Source organism: Protopterus annectens, chromosome 5.part0 (assembly GCF_019279795.1).
Source record: "Protopterus annectens isolate FY-2018-M chromosome 5.part0, PAN1.0, whole genome shotgun sequence".
Taxonomy (NCBI): domain Eukaryota; kingdom Metazoa; phylum Chordata; order Ceratodontiformes; family Protopteridae; genus Protopterus; species Protopterus annectens.
Genome location: NC_056735.1, coordinates 400,602,839 through 400,620,941, shown reverse-complemented (window position 1 = coordinate 400,620,941; position 18,103 = coordinate 400,602,839). Strand labels below are relative to the sequence as shown.

The window sequence follows — 18,103 nt, the reverse complement described above, 5'->3', positions numbered from 1 at the left end:
CTCCCTCTCGGGGCCTCGGCTCGGATCGACTCGGTTCCGTCCTCAGGGTCGATGCCTTCGGTGCCTGTTTCGGGGATTCTTCCCATTTCTTCGGAACCGGGAGATACCTCGACTCGGGACCCGGGGGCCTTCGACCTCATGAGGAAGGTGTTGTCTAACCAGACAACCACATCAGCAGAAACAGCTTCTCCTCCCCATAAAGGACCGTTATCCTCCTCTGCACCCACGGCTACATCTAAGCGTCGAGCACCTGTGTCTCAGCCACCCCTGGAGGGTGCCCCCTCTTCCTAGGAGGCTTCTTCGGATGCCCCCCCCCCGAAGAAGTCCCTAGGAAAAGATTGTGTAAGAGGAGACACTTAGATTCTCCACCAGAATCATTGACATCGGACACTGACTTGGATGAGTCAGAAGGGTCCCCAAAGTCACCCTCAGAGGATGTCTCTTTTTCTGACATCTTGGAGATCCTAAAGCAGAGAGGTGATTGGCAATCCCTCCCCCCTTCTGAGGATGAGTCAGTCTTGCTGAAGGCATTTGGTGCTCGCCCTTCCTCCTCCTGGGTCACTCCGCCCTTCGATGAGTTAATGGAGCTGATTGCTCGAAGGGCATGGGAGACGCCTGACACGGTAGAACCAGTCCCTAGAAAGCCTAATAAGTATATTACGGCACCCCAAGACAAGGCTTATCTAACAAAGGGAGTTCCAGTGGACGCTATGGTGGTGGCAGCGGCCACAAAAAAGGAGATGTCGGAATCTTCCTCATCTGTTCATCCGCCTAACAGAGATTCTAGGACTATGGACAGGTACGGAAAGCGCATTTTTAGTTCAGCGGCTTTTTCTATGCGATCCCTGAACTATTTGACCCACTTCACACGACTACAGAGGGATCTAGTCAAAGAGTTGGCAGATACCCTCCAGGGTACTACAGATGCTGCTGTTTCAGAGAAAGTTACAGCACATCTCAATACCCTTACATCCATTGTTAACTCGTCCATGAGGCTGATCTCATACGCAGCTGAAGGATCGAGTAGGGCAGCAGCTTCAGCGATTGCTCTTCGTAGACAATCCTGGATGCGCTTATGTTCATTTGCGGAAGCCTTCAAGTCTTCCTTTACTAACGCCCCATTTGACGGTGCCACTCTCTTTGGCCCCAAAGTAAAGGAGACCCTTACCCGGTGTGAACAGGAGGGAAAGACTCTGTCTGCTGTCGGAGTCCGTTTTTCCACCCCATCCAGACCGTACCCCAAAGGGCAACGCGGTGGAAAAATGTGGTTTTGAAAACCCCAAGGATCTTTCCCAGGCACACAGGGTGATGCCCCCTCTAGAGGCAGAGGAGGGGGCAGAGGTGGAAGACGCCACCCTGGCGGCAGAGGGGGTCCCGAAAACCAAGGTGGCAGGGATACACCCCCTGGAAAACCTTTCCAGCACTCCTGAGAGGAGGCCCGACTGTCCTGCTATGGAGGCAGTCGGGTCGCTAGCTTTATACCCTCAGGCCTGGCAAAATCTTACATCAGACAACTGGGTAAAAGCATTGTTACCAGAGGCTACAGAATACCCTTCCTATTGCCCCCAATTCCAAAGAGAAGACTCCCAGATGTGCCGCCCCATCTGCGAGACCCTGCAGCTATAGAAATTTCAAAGCTGCTAGAAAAAGAGTCATCCAACCAGTCCCAGCGGACCAAAGAGGATTCGGAACTTACTCAAGGTTCTTTTTAGTTCCAAAGAAGACAGGGGACTGGAGGCCGATTCCGGACCTAAGCAACCTCAATACCTTCGTCAAGAAAGAAAAGTTCCTAATGGTCACGCTTCAATCGATCCTTCCATTTTTACAGAAGGACGACTGGATGTGCTCAATAGATCTGAAGGACGCATACTACCACATCAAAATGGCCAGGGCGTCCAGGGATCACTTGCGCTTCCGGCTGGGAGCCAGCCACTTTCAGTTTCGAGCCCTGCCCTTTGGTCTGACCTCAGCCCCCAGGGTCTTCACCAAATGCATGGCAGTGGTGGCATCTCACCTGAGACGCCTGGGATTCCAGGTGTTTCTGTATCTGGACGACTGGCTCCTTTCTGCCACCACCCAGCGTCAACTTATTCAGGCCAGGGATTACACACTACAGCTTTGTGTTCATCTCGGAATTTCCGTGAATTTCGAAAAATCTTCACTACAGCCATCACAGCATATCTCATTCATAGGAGCAGAATTGGATATGCATCATTTAATTCTAAGACTTCCTCCAGAAAGGATAGCCTCACTACAAAGCCACATTTCTCTCCTTCTGTCATCCAAAAAGTCCCCAGCAAAACTGGTTCTGAAGGTTTTGGGTCTCATGGCAGCTTCTCTCATTGCGATACCATTGGGAAGACTGCACATGAGAGTTCTACAATGGCTACTGTTTGCACAATGGTCGTTCCAACAGCTACCTCTGACACACGAAATTCTGATCACAAATACATGCAAATCGCACCTAGCCTGGTGGCTTCAGACTTGCAACCTTTCCAGCGGAAGACCATTTGTGCTACCCACGCCGACAGCTACGTTGACCACGGACGCTTCCCTGATAGGGTGGGGGGGCATCTTTCAGGGACAGACAGTCCAAGGCGAATGGACCAATTTAGAGTACAATCTGCACATCAATGTTCTAGAGTTGAGGGCAGTGTTTCTAGCGTTGCAACACTTTGCTCCCCTTCTTCCTCTAGGGACTATTGCAGTTCAGGCAGACAACATGTCCGTAGTCTGGTACATAAACAAACAAGGGGGAACCAAGTCTTATCAACTATGCAGAGAGGCCATGAGAATCTGGCAATGGGCGGAGTCCACGGGTCACTTTCTGATCGCAACGCACATCCCGGGGTCATCCAACGTCATAGCCGACAGGCTGAGCAGAGCAATCCTGTTGCCTCACGAGTGGTCCCTCAAACAGTCAGTTGCGAAGAAGATTTTTTGCAAGTGGGGCCAGCCTTCCTGCGATCTCTTTGCGTCTCCAATGAACGCCAAATGCAGGAGCTACTTTGCCCTATTACCCCCTCCAGGGGAAGTCCCCAGGGATGCGCTGGTGCACGATTGGCCCCCGGGTCTCCTGTACGCTTTTCCTCCCTTTCCCCTGATTGCAAAGTTTCTGCAGAAAGCCAACAACCTGCAAAGGACGATAATCCTCATTGCCCCATTCTGGCCTCGTCAAATTTGGTTTCCCTTTCTTCTGGCACACAGCATTCGGGGATCCTGGATCCTGGACCCAGAGCCAGATCTACTGACCCACTCATCAGGGGTTCCCCACCCCTCGCTCTTGTCACTCCGTCTAGCAGCTTGGCTGCTCTGCTTCCCTTCTTAGCCAGGTCTGATCTTCTCTCACCTGCAGTTCAGAATATACTAGTGGCTTCTCATAAAGCTTCCACTACTAAGACCTACACTAGTAAATGGAAGCGTTTTGTATTCTGGGCAAATACACAGCATTTGGACCCTGTCTTAGCTCCGTTAAACAAGATCTTGGAGTTTTTAACAGAATTGTTCCACCAAGGAGCTTCTCCTGCCACTTTAAGAGTGCAATTGGCTGCCATTTCCAACTTTCATGTGGAAGAATGTGGGGCACCTATTATGGCTCACAGACTTTGTAAGGCCTTTTTAAAAGGGTCTTTTCATATTAGACCACCAGTTAGATCTCCTACATCACCTTGGAATCTAAACCTTTTATTATCTAAATTGATGTTACCTCCATTTGAGCCAGCCTCCTCTTGTCCATTGAAGTATTTGTCATGGAAGACCCTCTTCTTGGTAGCCATTATATCCGCTAGGCGAGTATCTGAGCTTCAGGCTCTTTCCATTAAACACCCTTATTTGATCTTTCACTCTGACAGAGTATGTCTTCGCACTAATCCATCCTTTCTCCCCAAAGTTTGCTCTATTAATAACATTAATCAATCCATTGAACTACCTACCTTTTTCAAAAATCACTCCAATAAATTGGAGTATATGTTACACAAGTTGGATGTCCATAGACAACTTAGATTTTACTTGGATAGAACAAAGGATCACAGGAAATCTGATCAACTTTTTGTAGCTTTTGCTGACAGCAGGAAAGGTGTAGCAGTTACTAAACGAACCCTTTCCAAATGGCTAACTGATTGCATTATATTCGTTTATGATTCTTCAAAACAAACTTTACCTGTCAAACCCAAGGAACACTCTACAAGATCAGTGTCGACGTCCCTGGCTCATGCAGCTCGCCTACCATTAGACACTATTTGTGCAGCTGCTACTTGGTCTAAACCACATACATTCATCTCTCATTACAAAGTAGACAGGGTTTCTAGGGACAGGGCAACCTTTGGTTCCACTGTGCTCAAGAACGTTCTCCCGTGAGTTCCTCAGGAACATGGAGCTAGGGACGCTACCCAGGTGTAAGAACAAACGGCGAGATCGAACACTCTCACATTTAGAAGTTATGTCCTTACCATAACGTTCCATGTGGAGTGTTCATCTCGCCTTTGTTCTTACATTCCCACCCTCCCACCCTCAGGAAGAACGTACAGTTTGGTGCCTGGTCTGGATTATTTGGCTTTTGCTTTTGCAGTGGTTGTATATATATGTATATCTTGTATATATATATATATATATATATGGATAAGTACTTGTACAGTTATGTTGTTTGTTTGCATGAATATGCTCTCTCTCTGACTTCTGGTTTGCTTGCAATCTAGATCTGAGGTAAAGGCAGAGGGGGATTGTGGGAGTTAGGTTAGTCTCGAGCTTCTTCTCGATGCAGAGCTTGCAAGCGGCCGACACGGAGCCGAGGATCGGCTCCGAACCCAGGTGTAAGAACAAAGGCGAGATGAACACTCCACATGGAACGTTATGGTAAGGACATAACTTCTAATTAATCAGTCTATAGACATGCCAGTCTTCTTCCCAAACTTTTCAAAGGTGAATACTGCTTACTTTTCCTGGACATACACAGACAATTATGTTTTTAATTGGACAGAGCAAAATCTTCTAGAAAATCGGACCAATTATTTGTATCCTTCTCAGGACCCAGACTGGGCAAACCTGTATCAAAGGTTACCTTATCAAGGTGGCTTAGAGATTGTGTTACCTTTCTCTACAATCACAGTAAACTCAAACTGGCTACCCCCAGTTAAAGCACATTGTACCAGATCTGTTTCCACTTCAGTGTTTTGTCATTCCAAGGCCTCCATGGAAGAAATATGTGCAGGCTCAACATGGGCTACTCCTCATACCTTTATCACTCATTACAAATTAGACATGGTCTACAGGGGAAGAGCATTCTTAGGTTCTATGGTACTCAGAAATATCCTTCCTTTAGGGCCGCCCAGGATCTAAAGTAGCTGGGGACTCTGTCCCATCTGCCATGAATGAATGAAGATTGACAACATCAGATAAAGAAGTTATGTCCTTACCATAATGTTCCATCTGTGTTGTCAATCATCATTCATTCTTGACGTCCTACCCTCCTGCCCCCTCCAAAAGACTTCTGGAGGATTGGCCCTAGTCCTGGGAGGTTATAGGGTTATACCTTAGACAAGGCTTTTGTCTTTTCTGTACTAGGCTGCAAACTCAGTCCGAGGTAATGGGGAGAAAGGCATTGTGGGTAGACTCTTAGCTGGAGAACTTTTTGACTGTCGCGAGTTACATTACGGCCGAGTCAGTTCCAAGAGGTCCGAACCAAACCCATCTGTCAAGAATGAATGAAGATCAACAACACAGATGGAACATTATGGTAAGGACATAACTTCTTTTTTTTTTATTGAGTTCTAAGGTGGAGTTTTTCTTTAAGGGAAGAATTTAAGAAATTTTGAAGTTGGGGTAATGCCAGACTAAAAGAAAGGCAATTCTAAAGCCTTGAGTAATGTTCTGCTAAATGAAATGGCTATAATGGCATGCATCCTCTTTTTTTCTTTTCATTCTCTCTTGTTGTTTTTATGGCTAGAAGAATATGTAACTTTTTGCCTTTTTGAATATCAAAGAACAGCGAATGACTTAATATCTTGTCTTGTTATTGACTTCCAAGATGGCTGCACACTGAGTAACAGCTTAATTTCAGTTCTCCCTGTGTGAAAACAAAAACCCAGAAAAGAAAGCCAGTGAATTTGTCTTTTTGGTTAAATTTCAGTTACTGGCTAAGTAAGTGCACTGCCTGGATACCAAAAAAACTGAGAAATTTAGAGATCCTGAAAGAAAATCAACCAAAAAAGATGAGGAGAAATCACTTGTTGGGAATAATCCTGCTGCTGTTAAGGAAAAAGCAGTTCATGTTCCAGCTTTCATGTAAGACATGACTACCAAGTCATCTAGAGAAAAAAAAATAAGTCAAATGTGCTCAGAGTGAATTAAAATAAATGAAACACTGAAGGAGTATATCAACTCAATTAACAACAGGCTGGCTGAGTATGAGACTGTTCAAGAAGAGATGTTTCACCAAATGGTAGAATTAGAGGACAAACCACATGGGGAAAATCTGATATTTTCTGCTGTAACAGAGAAACTGGAATGAACAGACTGTATTAATTTTATCAAAGTACAAATAAGCAACTGGGCTGCATTCCACAGCAGGTGTTATTAACTGAAAGGAAACATCGTGTCCACAAGAAAGCAGCCAAGACCTCTGTTAGTAAAGATGGAATCCTTATTTATTTATTTGACATTTGTTGACCAGATTAATGTGACTGGGCAAATAACCCTTTTTCAGCAGAGACCCGTGGAGAAAAGCTCCAACAGAAAACAAAAACAAAGGTAAAATGCCATGTTAAAATATTCTAAAGAGAAAGATGGTATCAAAAACAAAGCATACATAGTACAAAATACAAAAATATAAGAGAAAGCATATGAAATAACATCATTCTGAATAATGTACAATGTATACAACACAGTAAAGTATGGTCAGAAAAAAAATAAACATAAATATCATAAGAGGTCACATGCTAATGGAAAGCTATAGGAGAAGCAGAAATATTTAAAGGCATTAGTATATACAGGGGTAAAACCCATGTGAAAGGCCAGTAACTAGACAAGCAGTTCATGGAAGCTGAGAGAACAAAAGAATCAAGCAGTTAGCATAGTATAATGAAGCACACAAACTGTTAGCAAAGTATAAAGTAAGAAGAAGAGAGAAGTGGGAGAGATAGGCAGCAGAGTTGTAAGGAGGAAAAGATATAATAGGTTGGGTCATAGAGGAAGTAAATTGTAGAAGAATAAAAATTTTGTTAAGTAAAGTGATTACATAGGTAGGACCAAGAATTATAGAGGCTTTCCTTCACGATGGTTTTAAAGGACTTAGGATTAGTGATTGCTCTGACACTTAAAGGTAGTTTATTCCAGACATTAACAGCAGAGTAACTGTAAAGGAGTTTACCAATATTTTTATTAGGCTTATAGACTTGCAGCAGGTGCTTTTGAGAGCTACAGAGAGCACAGTTAGAAGTATGAGGTTGGATAAGAGTAGAGAGAGAGGGGCATGAGGAGGGTTCATGTAAGACAGAGTGTGCCATGAGAAGCTGGGGTAATAGAATTTGGTGAAGAAATTCCAGCCAGTGTAGTCTTTTTAGAGCAATGGAAGTGGTGGGTACGATAAGGTTGGTTGGAGGCAAATCTAGCAATTTTATTATAGGTGAGTTCAAATTCGGACAGAAGATTGGATTGGAGATTAGTGAGTATATGGACTGCGTGGAGAAGTGTAGGAAGTAGAAAAGTTTGTGCAAGGGACAATCTTGAAGCATTTGTGAGGAATTGTTATGCCTGTGTCGTAGGCCAAACTTTTGATGTGTCTTTTTAATGCATTGATGAGTGTGGAACTCGAACTTTAGTTGGTCGTCAATAAGAAATAGGTAGAAGTTTACTGTGAGGTTCAGTGGAGATGGTTGTGTTGTTGAGGGAGGAGACAGTAAAAGTGGCTTTGTGATGTTGGAGAGTTGTAGGCAGGAACAGGAAAAGTTTGGTTCTCTTTGGATTGAGTAACAGTTGGTTGGAAGTAAGCCATCTTTTGACTGCATGAAGGAACTCTTGGGTGAGGGTGTGGAATTGAGTGATGTTTGAGCAGGAGATGATTGTAGAGTCATTGGCATATTAGACAACTGTAGACAGTGGGCAAGGAGAGTAGACGTTATTGATAAAGATGTTAAAAAGTAAGGTCCCAAGATGAAGCCTTGGGGTATCCCTGTTTGAATGGAAAGGAAAGGAGAGAAGTTAGATTGCCATTTTACTGCCTGGAATCTACTGGAAAGATAGCTTGAGAACCACGATAGCATAGAGTTGGAGAGGTTAATAAGGTTAGTTTGGATAGAAGTAATCTATGAGATACAGGATTGAAGGCTTTAGAGAGATCAAGAAACAAGCAGAAGGCTAACTTATTGTTATCACGCAAATTCGCAGTAGTATTTATGAAGGATGTCAGAGCAGTGCAGTGCTATGTTTTGGGCAAAAAAAAACATGCTGTGTGGGTGTGAGAAGATTTTCTTGTATAAGGTGTTCAAGAAGCTGTTTGTGAATACATTTTTAAAGGATTTTAGACAGGGGAGATGAGATGACAATTGGTCTGAAGTTAGAGGGGTCAGTTGAGTTGCTGCCTTTATGCAAGGGAATGGCATAGAATTTTTTCAGGGAAGTAAATATTGTGGGAAGAAATATCCAGGGAACTGTTATGGCTAGACTTGTATACGCCCTGGGGCCGATAGCCTAGTACCAACCTATGAACCTGTGTTAAGCACAGTGTTTTCTATAATGGACCTGTTGAGTAATATGGAGATGGAGAAAGCAATAGATTTGGCAGCAATTTTTAGGAATTGAAGAGTTAGATTATCAACTGATGGAGAACAAGTTTTAAGTTTACTCAGAAGAGATTTAATGCAGGCTGTAGGGATGGGTTTAAGAGAAAATATGGAAACTAGAGTAGGTAGGTGTAGAGGATATGGGATGGGTAATATTGTCATTTTTGGTAAGGTTGCAGATAGTGTCAATGAAGAAGGTATTTAGGAAGGTAGCAGTGACAGTTGCAGTACTATTAGGGCAGGGGTTGGGAGGTGATGGACTTCCAGGATGTAGTAGCTTATTAACTGTTAGAATTTTAGGAGGTTTAAGTGGGGATTGTTAAGTGGTTTATGGATGAAGTTTTGTTTGTCTAGGGTTACCTTTTTTTTGGTTAAGTTACAGAGCTGTCTATAGGTTTGAAGATCAGTGAGGGATTTGGATCTTTTCCATTTTTTCCACATACTATCTCTTTTATTCATGAGGGTTCAGGTTGCATGCGTTAGCCAGGGGGCATAATGTGTTTTTATTCTTAGTTCCCTGTTGGGGGCCATGGAATTGATTCTAGAAAGATGTTGTTAAAAGCCAGGATAGCTTCCTCAAGGGGGAGATTGTGGAGGAAGGACCAGTTAATTGAAGACAGCTGGTAGTTGAAAATTTCTGGATTAAAATTGGAGAGGTTATGACGTTCTTTGAATTGCTGAGGTTTGCATACTCGAGGAGAGTGTGTAAATATGTAGGTGGGATGATGATCACTTAGCGTATCAGGTAGGGTAGAGGGGTTTTGATACAGATTAGGATTAGAGTTTAGGACCCATCTAGACTGAAGCCATAATTGGTACATTTGTTTAGGTGAATAGGGGTGGAGATTAGTTGGGAAAATCCAAAGTGGTTAATGGAGGTGTTAGAGGAATCAGTGTCAAGGGCATTCCAGCTGATGTTAACATCACGTAAAATAACAGTTTCATAAGAGATAGTCTACGAGATCCAGGAGAGAAAGAGCTCAAGGGTAGGGATGTTGTTTCCTGGGGGAATATAAATGGAGACAATAGCTAATTTATTGTGATTGTTTAATTGACATCAATGAGAATTTCGGCTGGATGGAAATCAGAGGTAGAAATAGAAAGAGGTTGAAGAGTGAGATGGTTTGAGTAGAGAATAGCAACACCTCCACCTTTCTTCTTAAGACGATCATGACAGAGGATGTTATAACCTGGAGAAAGTATTTCGGTGTCAGATATATGAGGTTTTAATCCAAGTTTCACAGAGGCAGAGGAAATCAAGGATGTAAGGAGAGCCAGGTGTGGAAAGAGGAGATTTTGGTTGTGAGACTTTGAGTCTTCATAGATAAAATGCATAGGTTTTTGATGGGTTAATGTGTGTGAGTCTGAAAGAAAGACATAGGGGTAGACAGTTGGGGATATGAGGGGAGAGAGGCACTAGAATTTGGCCCTGGGTTATGGTGTGTAAAATCCTGACAGTAATAGATTTAAGGTAAGTAGTCTGAGATAAGTTAGGAGATTATGTTGGTGATAGGTTTTTGTTTTCATTTTGGGGGGGTAGGCAGGAGGAATATCTTAATTTTTATGCAAGGTAGTAAATGTGTGAAGAGATATGGATGGGTATATAGGGCAGGTGTGGGTAGCTGAGAGAGTGGATGAGGGATAGGTAGAAGTAGGTGCATAATATGTGGGTGGGAGGGTGTATAGATAAGAGGTGGGAGTGTAGGCAAGGAAGAGGATGGAGGTAGAGAAAATGCTAACAAGTCAGCTATAGGAGAACTATGCCTTTAAGGCAAGCATAGTGTCACAAAGGCTCTGGATTTGAGTAGGAATTCAAAGGGAAGTAATTAAGACTAGTGGGTTATGATACAGTCTTGAGTGGGATAGGTTGTTAGCAGTGAAGGCGGAGTGATTGTTGACTGGAGGATGTTGGAGGAAGTTGGGAGGGGAGGGGAAGTAGAGGAAGTGATTGATTTATTGGAGGATATTGGAGGAAGTTGGGATGGGGAAGGAGGTGTGATCAAATGGGTATAGAGTATAAATCAAATGAAAGTGGAGGTGGGTGAGAATCAGGGTAGGGTAGGGGAGCAGAGTGAACCCAAAAGTAGCGATGGCAAATGGAGCTGGCTGGACCAAATCGCAGCTGTCTGCAAGAAAGAAGGAAAAAGAAAAACAATGTGTGCTACCCAAATGCAGTGGCCAAGAAGGCAGTCACTTGTTATAAACAAGTGAAACAGAGCAAAGGTGAGTATAAGGGCAAGAAATTAGGGGAAAGAGTGTAAGGTAGAACAGCAGCAGAAAGAAGGTTATGTGCTGTTAAATTATTGTATAGTGAGCACAGAGCAGCAGTCAATAGATGGGAGAATAAGATGAGCAGTAAAATAGGCCAGGAGAGAAGAATAAAGTTAAAGAAAAGTTAGGACAAGGAAAATAAATAGATTGTATAGGGGCAGAAAACAGGAGGGGTGAAGAGCAGAAGTCTGGGTCAGTTGTGTGCAGGTGGCCTTACACAATGAACTTGCATTACAATATAAGATTAGATAAATTGCAATACACTTATATAATATGACTGTTCTGCAGAGCCGTAGGGTTGTTTTGAGGAAAGGTGTAATACTTGCTGCTGGGCAAAGTTGTACCACACAGTCTTTTTCAGGGTCTGTCTACCTGAGCTTACCACCTAGAAGTAAAAAGAGGGGAGAGTTGAGAGATGAGTATAAGAGAGAGACCAAGAAACTGTATCACAACACAACTATTGAGTATGGCATAGGAACAGAGATTGAGTTGAGGTATCAGAGTACAAAAAATAAATGGTTAGTGTAACTGATGGTACATAGATAGACCAGAAAGGTTAACCAGGAGAGGTGGGGGGGGGGGGCTGTTAGAAAAACTAGCAGGATAGCAGGAAATGAGGAAAGATTGTTAGGAAAGTAAAACAATAAGTGAGTCACATACCAGCAAAAAGAGTTGATTCTGCCAAAACTGTGGCAGAAGAACAAAGCACTAAAATTTGGAGACAGTAGAATGTTTGTGGAAAATGATTACGCACTGTACACCAGGTAGAACAAGAGTAAATTTGTTCCAACAGTCAGGGAATGTCAAGAAGCAAGTGTGAGATTCAAGCTGCTGTATCCAGCTATATTCAGAATATTTTTTCCTGTAATATAATATTCTTGAGTTTCAAAAGATTGCTTTTACGCAACTGTTTTCTGATAATAACTCCAGAGCACAAAAGCTTTTAGCAAAACGGCTCAGACAATATTAAGTAGGAAGGGTTGTTGCCAAGCTTAGAGAGCCTAAAACAAGGAAAATAACCATAGATCCCACAGTATTAGAAATATTGTGGAAATTTTATGAAAAACTGTATATAGCAGAGAAATTTGGAAATCAAGATAGTATAAAAATGGAAATGTTTATGGAAGAATTAAATATGACAAAGTTACTGGTGGATGAAGCTCAATTACTAACAGTTAGGATAGGAGGAGATGAAATAAAAATGGTGATGTATAAGCAATCTACAGGAAAGTCTCCAGGAATAGATGGTATTTCTGTGGAAGTTTGGAAGCTAGGAGGGAAGAAATGATAAAGATCTGGAAGGTTTTGTTTTACAGTATTGTAAAATGTGGAGAAGAATACTGTGGCGGCTGTAATACCTAAAAATGGTAAAGACCCATCAGATCCAGCTTCATATAGGCCTGCTTTGATTCTAAACTATGTTTATATCTGTAATGGCTAAAATAATGGCAAAAGTGATGCCAAAATTGATAGATATGCATGTGTTTTTGTGGAGGGGAGACAAACATGTACAACATTAATAGATCAGTGACGATCCGGGGGGAGTAGAATGCAAGAAAATGCCACTGTTGTTGGGGGGGAGTCTTAATGAAAATAAACCGTATCAGAGAGTAAACTGGGATTTTATGAGTAGGACAGTAGAAGCATTTGCATTTCCTGACCCAATAAAAAAGTTAATTAGGAGGATATATGAGTGAGTGAAGGCAAAAATTAAAGTGGAGGGTTCATCTTTGATAAGTTCTGTTTGAAAATAGGAACCAGGTGGGATGTCTTATTTCCCCATTATTATTTGCATTATATTTAGAACCAATGGCAAAGAAAATAAGGTACTCAGGAATTCAAGGATATAATTGATATGGTGATCAAGAAAAATTGGATTTATTTGCAAATTATATTATTTTGTATTTGATAAAACCAGAAAAGGACATTTCAGTGTTGTGGAACATTCTGTGACAGTTTCAAGTCTTTTTTGGGATACAAAATTAATGAAGATAAACAAAGGCAATAGCTATAAGGTATTCACTCACACTCAAATTAGGGCAGCAATACCCATATTTATGGAGACAAGATAAAAAGAAGTATTTTGTAGTATGGGTTAAAAAGATTCTGTTATGGCAACTGAGGATATGTGAGAAGTAACTAAAAAGATAATACAAAAAAACGAGAAACTGGAAGCCATGTTTTATGGATATAAATAGCAAGATACTAGCAGTGAAAATCTTTTAGTCACTTTAGTTTTTTACACAGGTCAGGCATACTTATATCAACCAGAAAATAAATTGTGGGTAGAAATTACTAAAGAGTTGAAAGATTTTATCTGGGATGGGAAGAGGGCAAGAGTCAAGTGGGATAAGCTGATCCTTCCAATAGAACAAGGTCATTTGAGATTACCTGATTTGAAGGGATGTTTTGAAGAGCTACACAGTTAAGACTCCTATACATAGCACAAGCAGAAAGTTATGACTCAAAGTGGAAAGGGATGATGATGATAAAGTAGGGGGAAGCTCAAGTAATAAGACGACTGGGATTTTGGATGCAGATCCTTAAGGAGAAGAACAATAACCATGCAAAATATTATATTCATAAAGTAGCAAAAATATTCTAAGAACTAAGCCAACATGGGAATGGAGAACTGACAGTCTGCTGATAAGGATGACTGAAATTAGGGGGACAGATATTAGGCAAGAGGGGGGTTAGAATCTACTAGAGAAAACTGGCAAAGGAACCAATGTATCAGGATTAAATAATTAAAGAGGGAAAGGTAATAGAATGGGAAGAGGTCAAGAATAAATTTGGACTGCAGCCTTGAGATTTCCCGCTGTAAAGGATTGATATCAGAGTATAGAGAGAGATAAAGGAATGGGGGGGTCCTAAGTGAAAGACCAGCACTGGTAGAGTTTTTAGCAGAATCTAGAACAGAAGCTGCTGTTGAAAAAGGGATACATTGTAGGGTATATAAAATACTGCACGATATCTGTAGGAAACAATCAGAGGAGGTTAGAAAGGATTGGGAAGAGAGGTTGGATAATAATTCAAAGAATTAAATCAAACAGAAGATATATGTATGGCTCCCAAATATGCAACAAAGTCTAGAAGATTTAGGATCTTTCCTTGGAAGTGTTTGCATAGGTATTTGTATAGCCCAAGCAGACTCCAAATAATTTTTCCTCAGGTAGACTGTAAATGTCGGAAGTGTGATGGGAAGAAAGAAGTAATTGGGATCATGTTTTTTTGGGAGTATAATGAGTTAGCAGACTTTAAAAAATCCCTGTAGAGTATTCTGTCAAAAATACTGGGTGAGCAAATTTTAAGTAAGGAAGCGACTTTTTTTTGAGCTATGATACAGAATTGGAATTGCCTAGACATTGTAAGCCCTTGCTGAGTTTGATTTTGGTGGCTGTCAAAAAAGCAATTACTAGAAAATGGAAGTTAAAGTCTAAATCAGCCATACTATAAGTAGTGTCTATAGTAACAGAGATAAAAGAACTAACTGGAAGTAGGATCTTTAAAAAGGGTAGGAGAAAATTACACAGAAGAAAATGGAAATTGTGTGAAGAATATATGGAGAATAATGATTTGGAGGAGGAATGAGGTTTAAAAGAAGGCAAGAAACTGAATGAGCTATGTAATGTTTGATTGGTGATTACTTTATAGAAGATTATATGTGATGTGTAATGTTTTCAACTGAAAATATGTCAGTATGATTTCTTTTAATTTATATACATGTATGATTGCCTGTGTCATTGGTGACAATTCACTAAAGCTGTTACTTGTTTTAAAACTATATATATCTCCTCTTGTTAGTGCAAAAGCAGAAGATGTCAGATGAGTAACTGTCCTCCTGCAAGACTGTAATTGCTGAGGGTCTTAAAGACACCAGGGTGGATTCAGGATTCAATGCAAGTAGACATGAATAGGTATTTGCAATAATTACATTTGCTATGATAAATAAAAATAACCGGTGTAGCAACTTGTTGTCTCCTGCAACATGGTGAGAATGTCATGGATAGTGTGGCCAGGGAAAAAAACATTTTATATAACTACTGTATGTATGATGAGAAGTTACAGGAAGAAGATGCTTATGCGATGTTTTTTGTCTAAAACCATCTGTGTGTATTAGTTATTAATTTATGTATGTTCAGTTTTACTGTAGTAATCTCTGTCCAAGGAACTTAAGATAGGTTCATAGGTAGGTACTAGGCTATCTGCCCGAGGGCATTTATAAGACTAGCCAGAGTGTGTCGGTTTTCGCCACCCCATTGATTAATTAACTGAGCCTCTGTCAAGCAGAGCCAATGAAGTGACCCCAGGGGTGTACTTTCTGTTACCCATCCACTCGTCAAGGCTTCTCTTGAAGAGTGTTAGTGAGGGGCTCTGCCTAATGTAGTTAGGAATTTTGTTCCAAAGCATGGGGAGTCTCTGTGACAGGAATCTATCCCTCCAGCATGTTCTATTTATTGTTGTGGCGAGGTTTAGCTCACTAGAGCACATGGCTCGCTGTGACTTGGATTTCTTTAGGTGGAGCATGTCCATCAATTCTGAGTTGGACATGGCTTTGTAAGTCAGGCAGAGATCACCTCTGAGTAAGCAATATGCCACTGAGTACAGCCGGAGTTTTTTCAGTTGGGCTGCATAGGACATATGTTTGAGGCCAATAATCCTCTTGGTGAGGTGCTTTTGTGGTCTTTCAAGCTGCTGGAAGTGTCTTGTGAGGTACATCCCAAATGGGGCATTGTACTCTATGATGGGTCTGATGAGTGACGAGTAGAGGGGCACTATAACCTCTTTATTTCTAGATGCAAACCCCTTAGTAATTAGATGGGCCACGTAGAAGGATTTCCTAACTACTTTGGCAATGTGATTGTCAAAGGAGAGATTACTATCTACCTGGGTCCCCAGATCTCTTATTACCTCTTCTGTATTAAGGGGGCTGCCACCTATGTGGTAATTCATGGGTGTTTTGTTTTTCCCAAACGGGATACTATGCATTTTTTGGCATTTAGCTTGAGGCCATGACTTTGACACTAGGTGTCTGTCTCAGTAAGGCCTTTTTGGAGGATGTCCGTGTCAGCCGGAGAGTCAATTATGGCTCCCAGTTTGCAGTCATCGGTGAACTTGGCTAGCCATAGTCCTCCTGTGTTTGCCTGTACTTCTGAGAAATATATGCCAAATAGTAGGGGGTCCCAGAACTGAGCCTTGCGGGACACCACTTGTGACTGGTTTAGAGTCAGACCTGGAGCCCGCTATTCTTACCGTGTGAGTTCTGTCTGTAAGCCAGTTGGCAACCCATCTCGTGACGTAGGGGTTTATGTTCAGGCTGGTGAGTTTTTGTATAATACTTGAGTGAGGAATGGTGTTGAACGCCTTGGCGAGATCAAGGTAGGCTGTGTGAACCACCTTTCCCTCGTCTATGACCTTGGTAATTGTCTCAAAGAAGTCAACCAGGTTTAGTAGGCATGATCTGCCCTTAACAAAGCCGTACTGGGTCGGGTCAAGTGTTTGGAGGTTCCCAATGTCTTTGTTAATGAGTTCCATGATGATTGGCTCCATAGCCTTGCAGACCAGGCTAGTCAAGCTTATGGGGCGATAGTTACTAGGGTCAGTTGTGGCTCCTCCTTTGTGGAGCGGAATAACCGTTGCTGTGCGCCATTCTATGGGCACGTAGCCTGTGGAGAGGCTGAGGTTGAACAGTGTGTTTAGGTGGGGGGTTAGTTTGTTCTGTAGTTCGTGCAAGACGCAGCCTGGGACACCATTTGGCCCCATTGATGCTGTGTTTTTGGCTTTTGAAAGGGCTGTTTTCACCTGTGCTTCTGTGATTTTCGGGACACTATACTTTTCCGGTATTGTTGTGGGCCCTTTTGAAGGTGAGAGGGAGGTGAAGTTTGCACTGAATCTATCTGCCAGTATGTTGGCAGTATCAGTAGGTTCAGTATATTTTGTGCTATTTTGCACTATCTCAGAGCATATCTGCAAGTTGCCACTTAGATTCTTGACATAGCTAATAGAAGTCTTTGTGATTATCTTTCGAATCCTTGGCTATTTTTCTTTCGAAGTTAGCCTTGAATGATTTTATGAGGGACCTTAGTTTTTACTGATACTGATCAGGGATGTCTTTCCTTCTTGGGATTTGCTTTTTTTATAAAGTTATTTTTTTCTGTATTCTTCCTGTTGTTCTATTGCCTTTTATTTGGTTTCCCTGTGCAAGCCAACCTACATATGTTTACTGTGCATTTGCATTCTTTTTTTATTATTTAAGTAAAGTTTCTTTATTAATTTTTTAAATTTTTGTGGTTTATATTTATTTATTTATTTATCATAAGTATGTTTATAAACTGATGTTTACCAGAGAAGAGGGTAATCATTATTTACATTATTGGTAAGCAACATGTATGACATACATCTTCTATTAGACTGCTTAAAGCCTGTCATGAGTGGAGGAAAAATTATTTGGTATATTTCATATTTGGCTTGGTTTACGGGAATTGGTAACTGGGGATCTCTGTCCATAAAGGTCTAAAAGTCAGAGTGATGGCAGTACTGCAATACCAACAAGAAATCTGTGCATAACTGGAAAATTCTGCACGCCTTCCTAAGTGTGTGTGTGTGTGTGTGTGTGTGTTGTTGTGTGTGTGTGTGTGTGTGTAAAATAATACTTTTGGTGAAAAGTAGTTACCACGGATAAAGGAGTACTGGAAGATATTGGTTTACAGAGATAACATTATGAGGCTGGGGTCTGGAAGTGCTGGGCCACAGAATCATCTCTGTAAGTAACCTGTGTGCAGTCTAGTCTGGGTGTGGAGGTTGGTTGTACTTTGCAAATTTGTCACTGAAGCAGACTTGCATGCTCTTTTTGTTATTACTTCACCCTTGGTCAACACTGGTGAGATTTAAGCCCCATTGCTGCCAATCATCTTGATATCAGTAGGTAGAATCCCATCACATTGGCAGCAGTGTTGCACTCATACTGTCACGTTTTGGGGGAAGTGGTTAAAGCCCGTTTTCTCATTTGGTGACAGTGGTCCCAGTCCAATTTCACAGTCCTAAACAACAATATCAAA

The 18,103-nt window shown here is 41.7% G+C and overlaps 1 protein-coding gene across 3 annotated transcripts in view; it reads left to right on the top strand.

Moving 5' to 3' along the window:
* Positions 1-18,103, top strand: part of F5 (coagulation factor V) — a 1,256,984-nt gene that overhangs the window by 813,688 nt on the left and 425,193 nt on the right. The window lies entirely within an intron of this gene.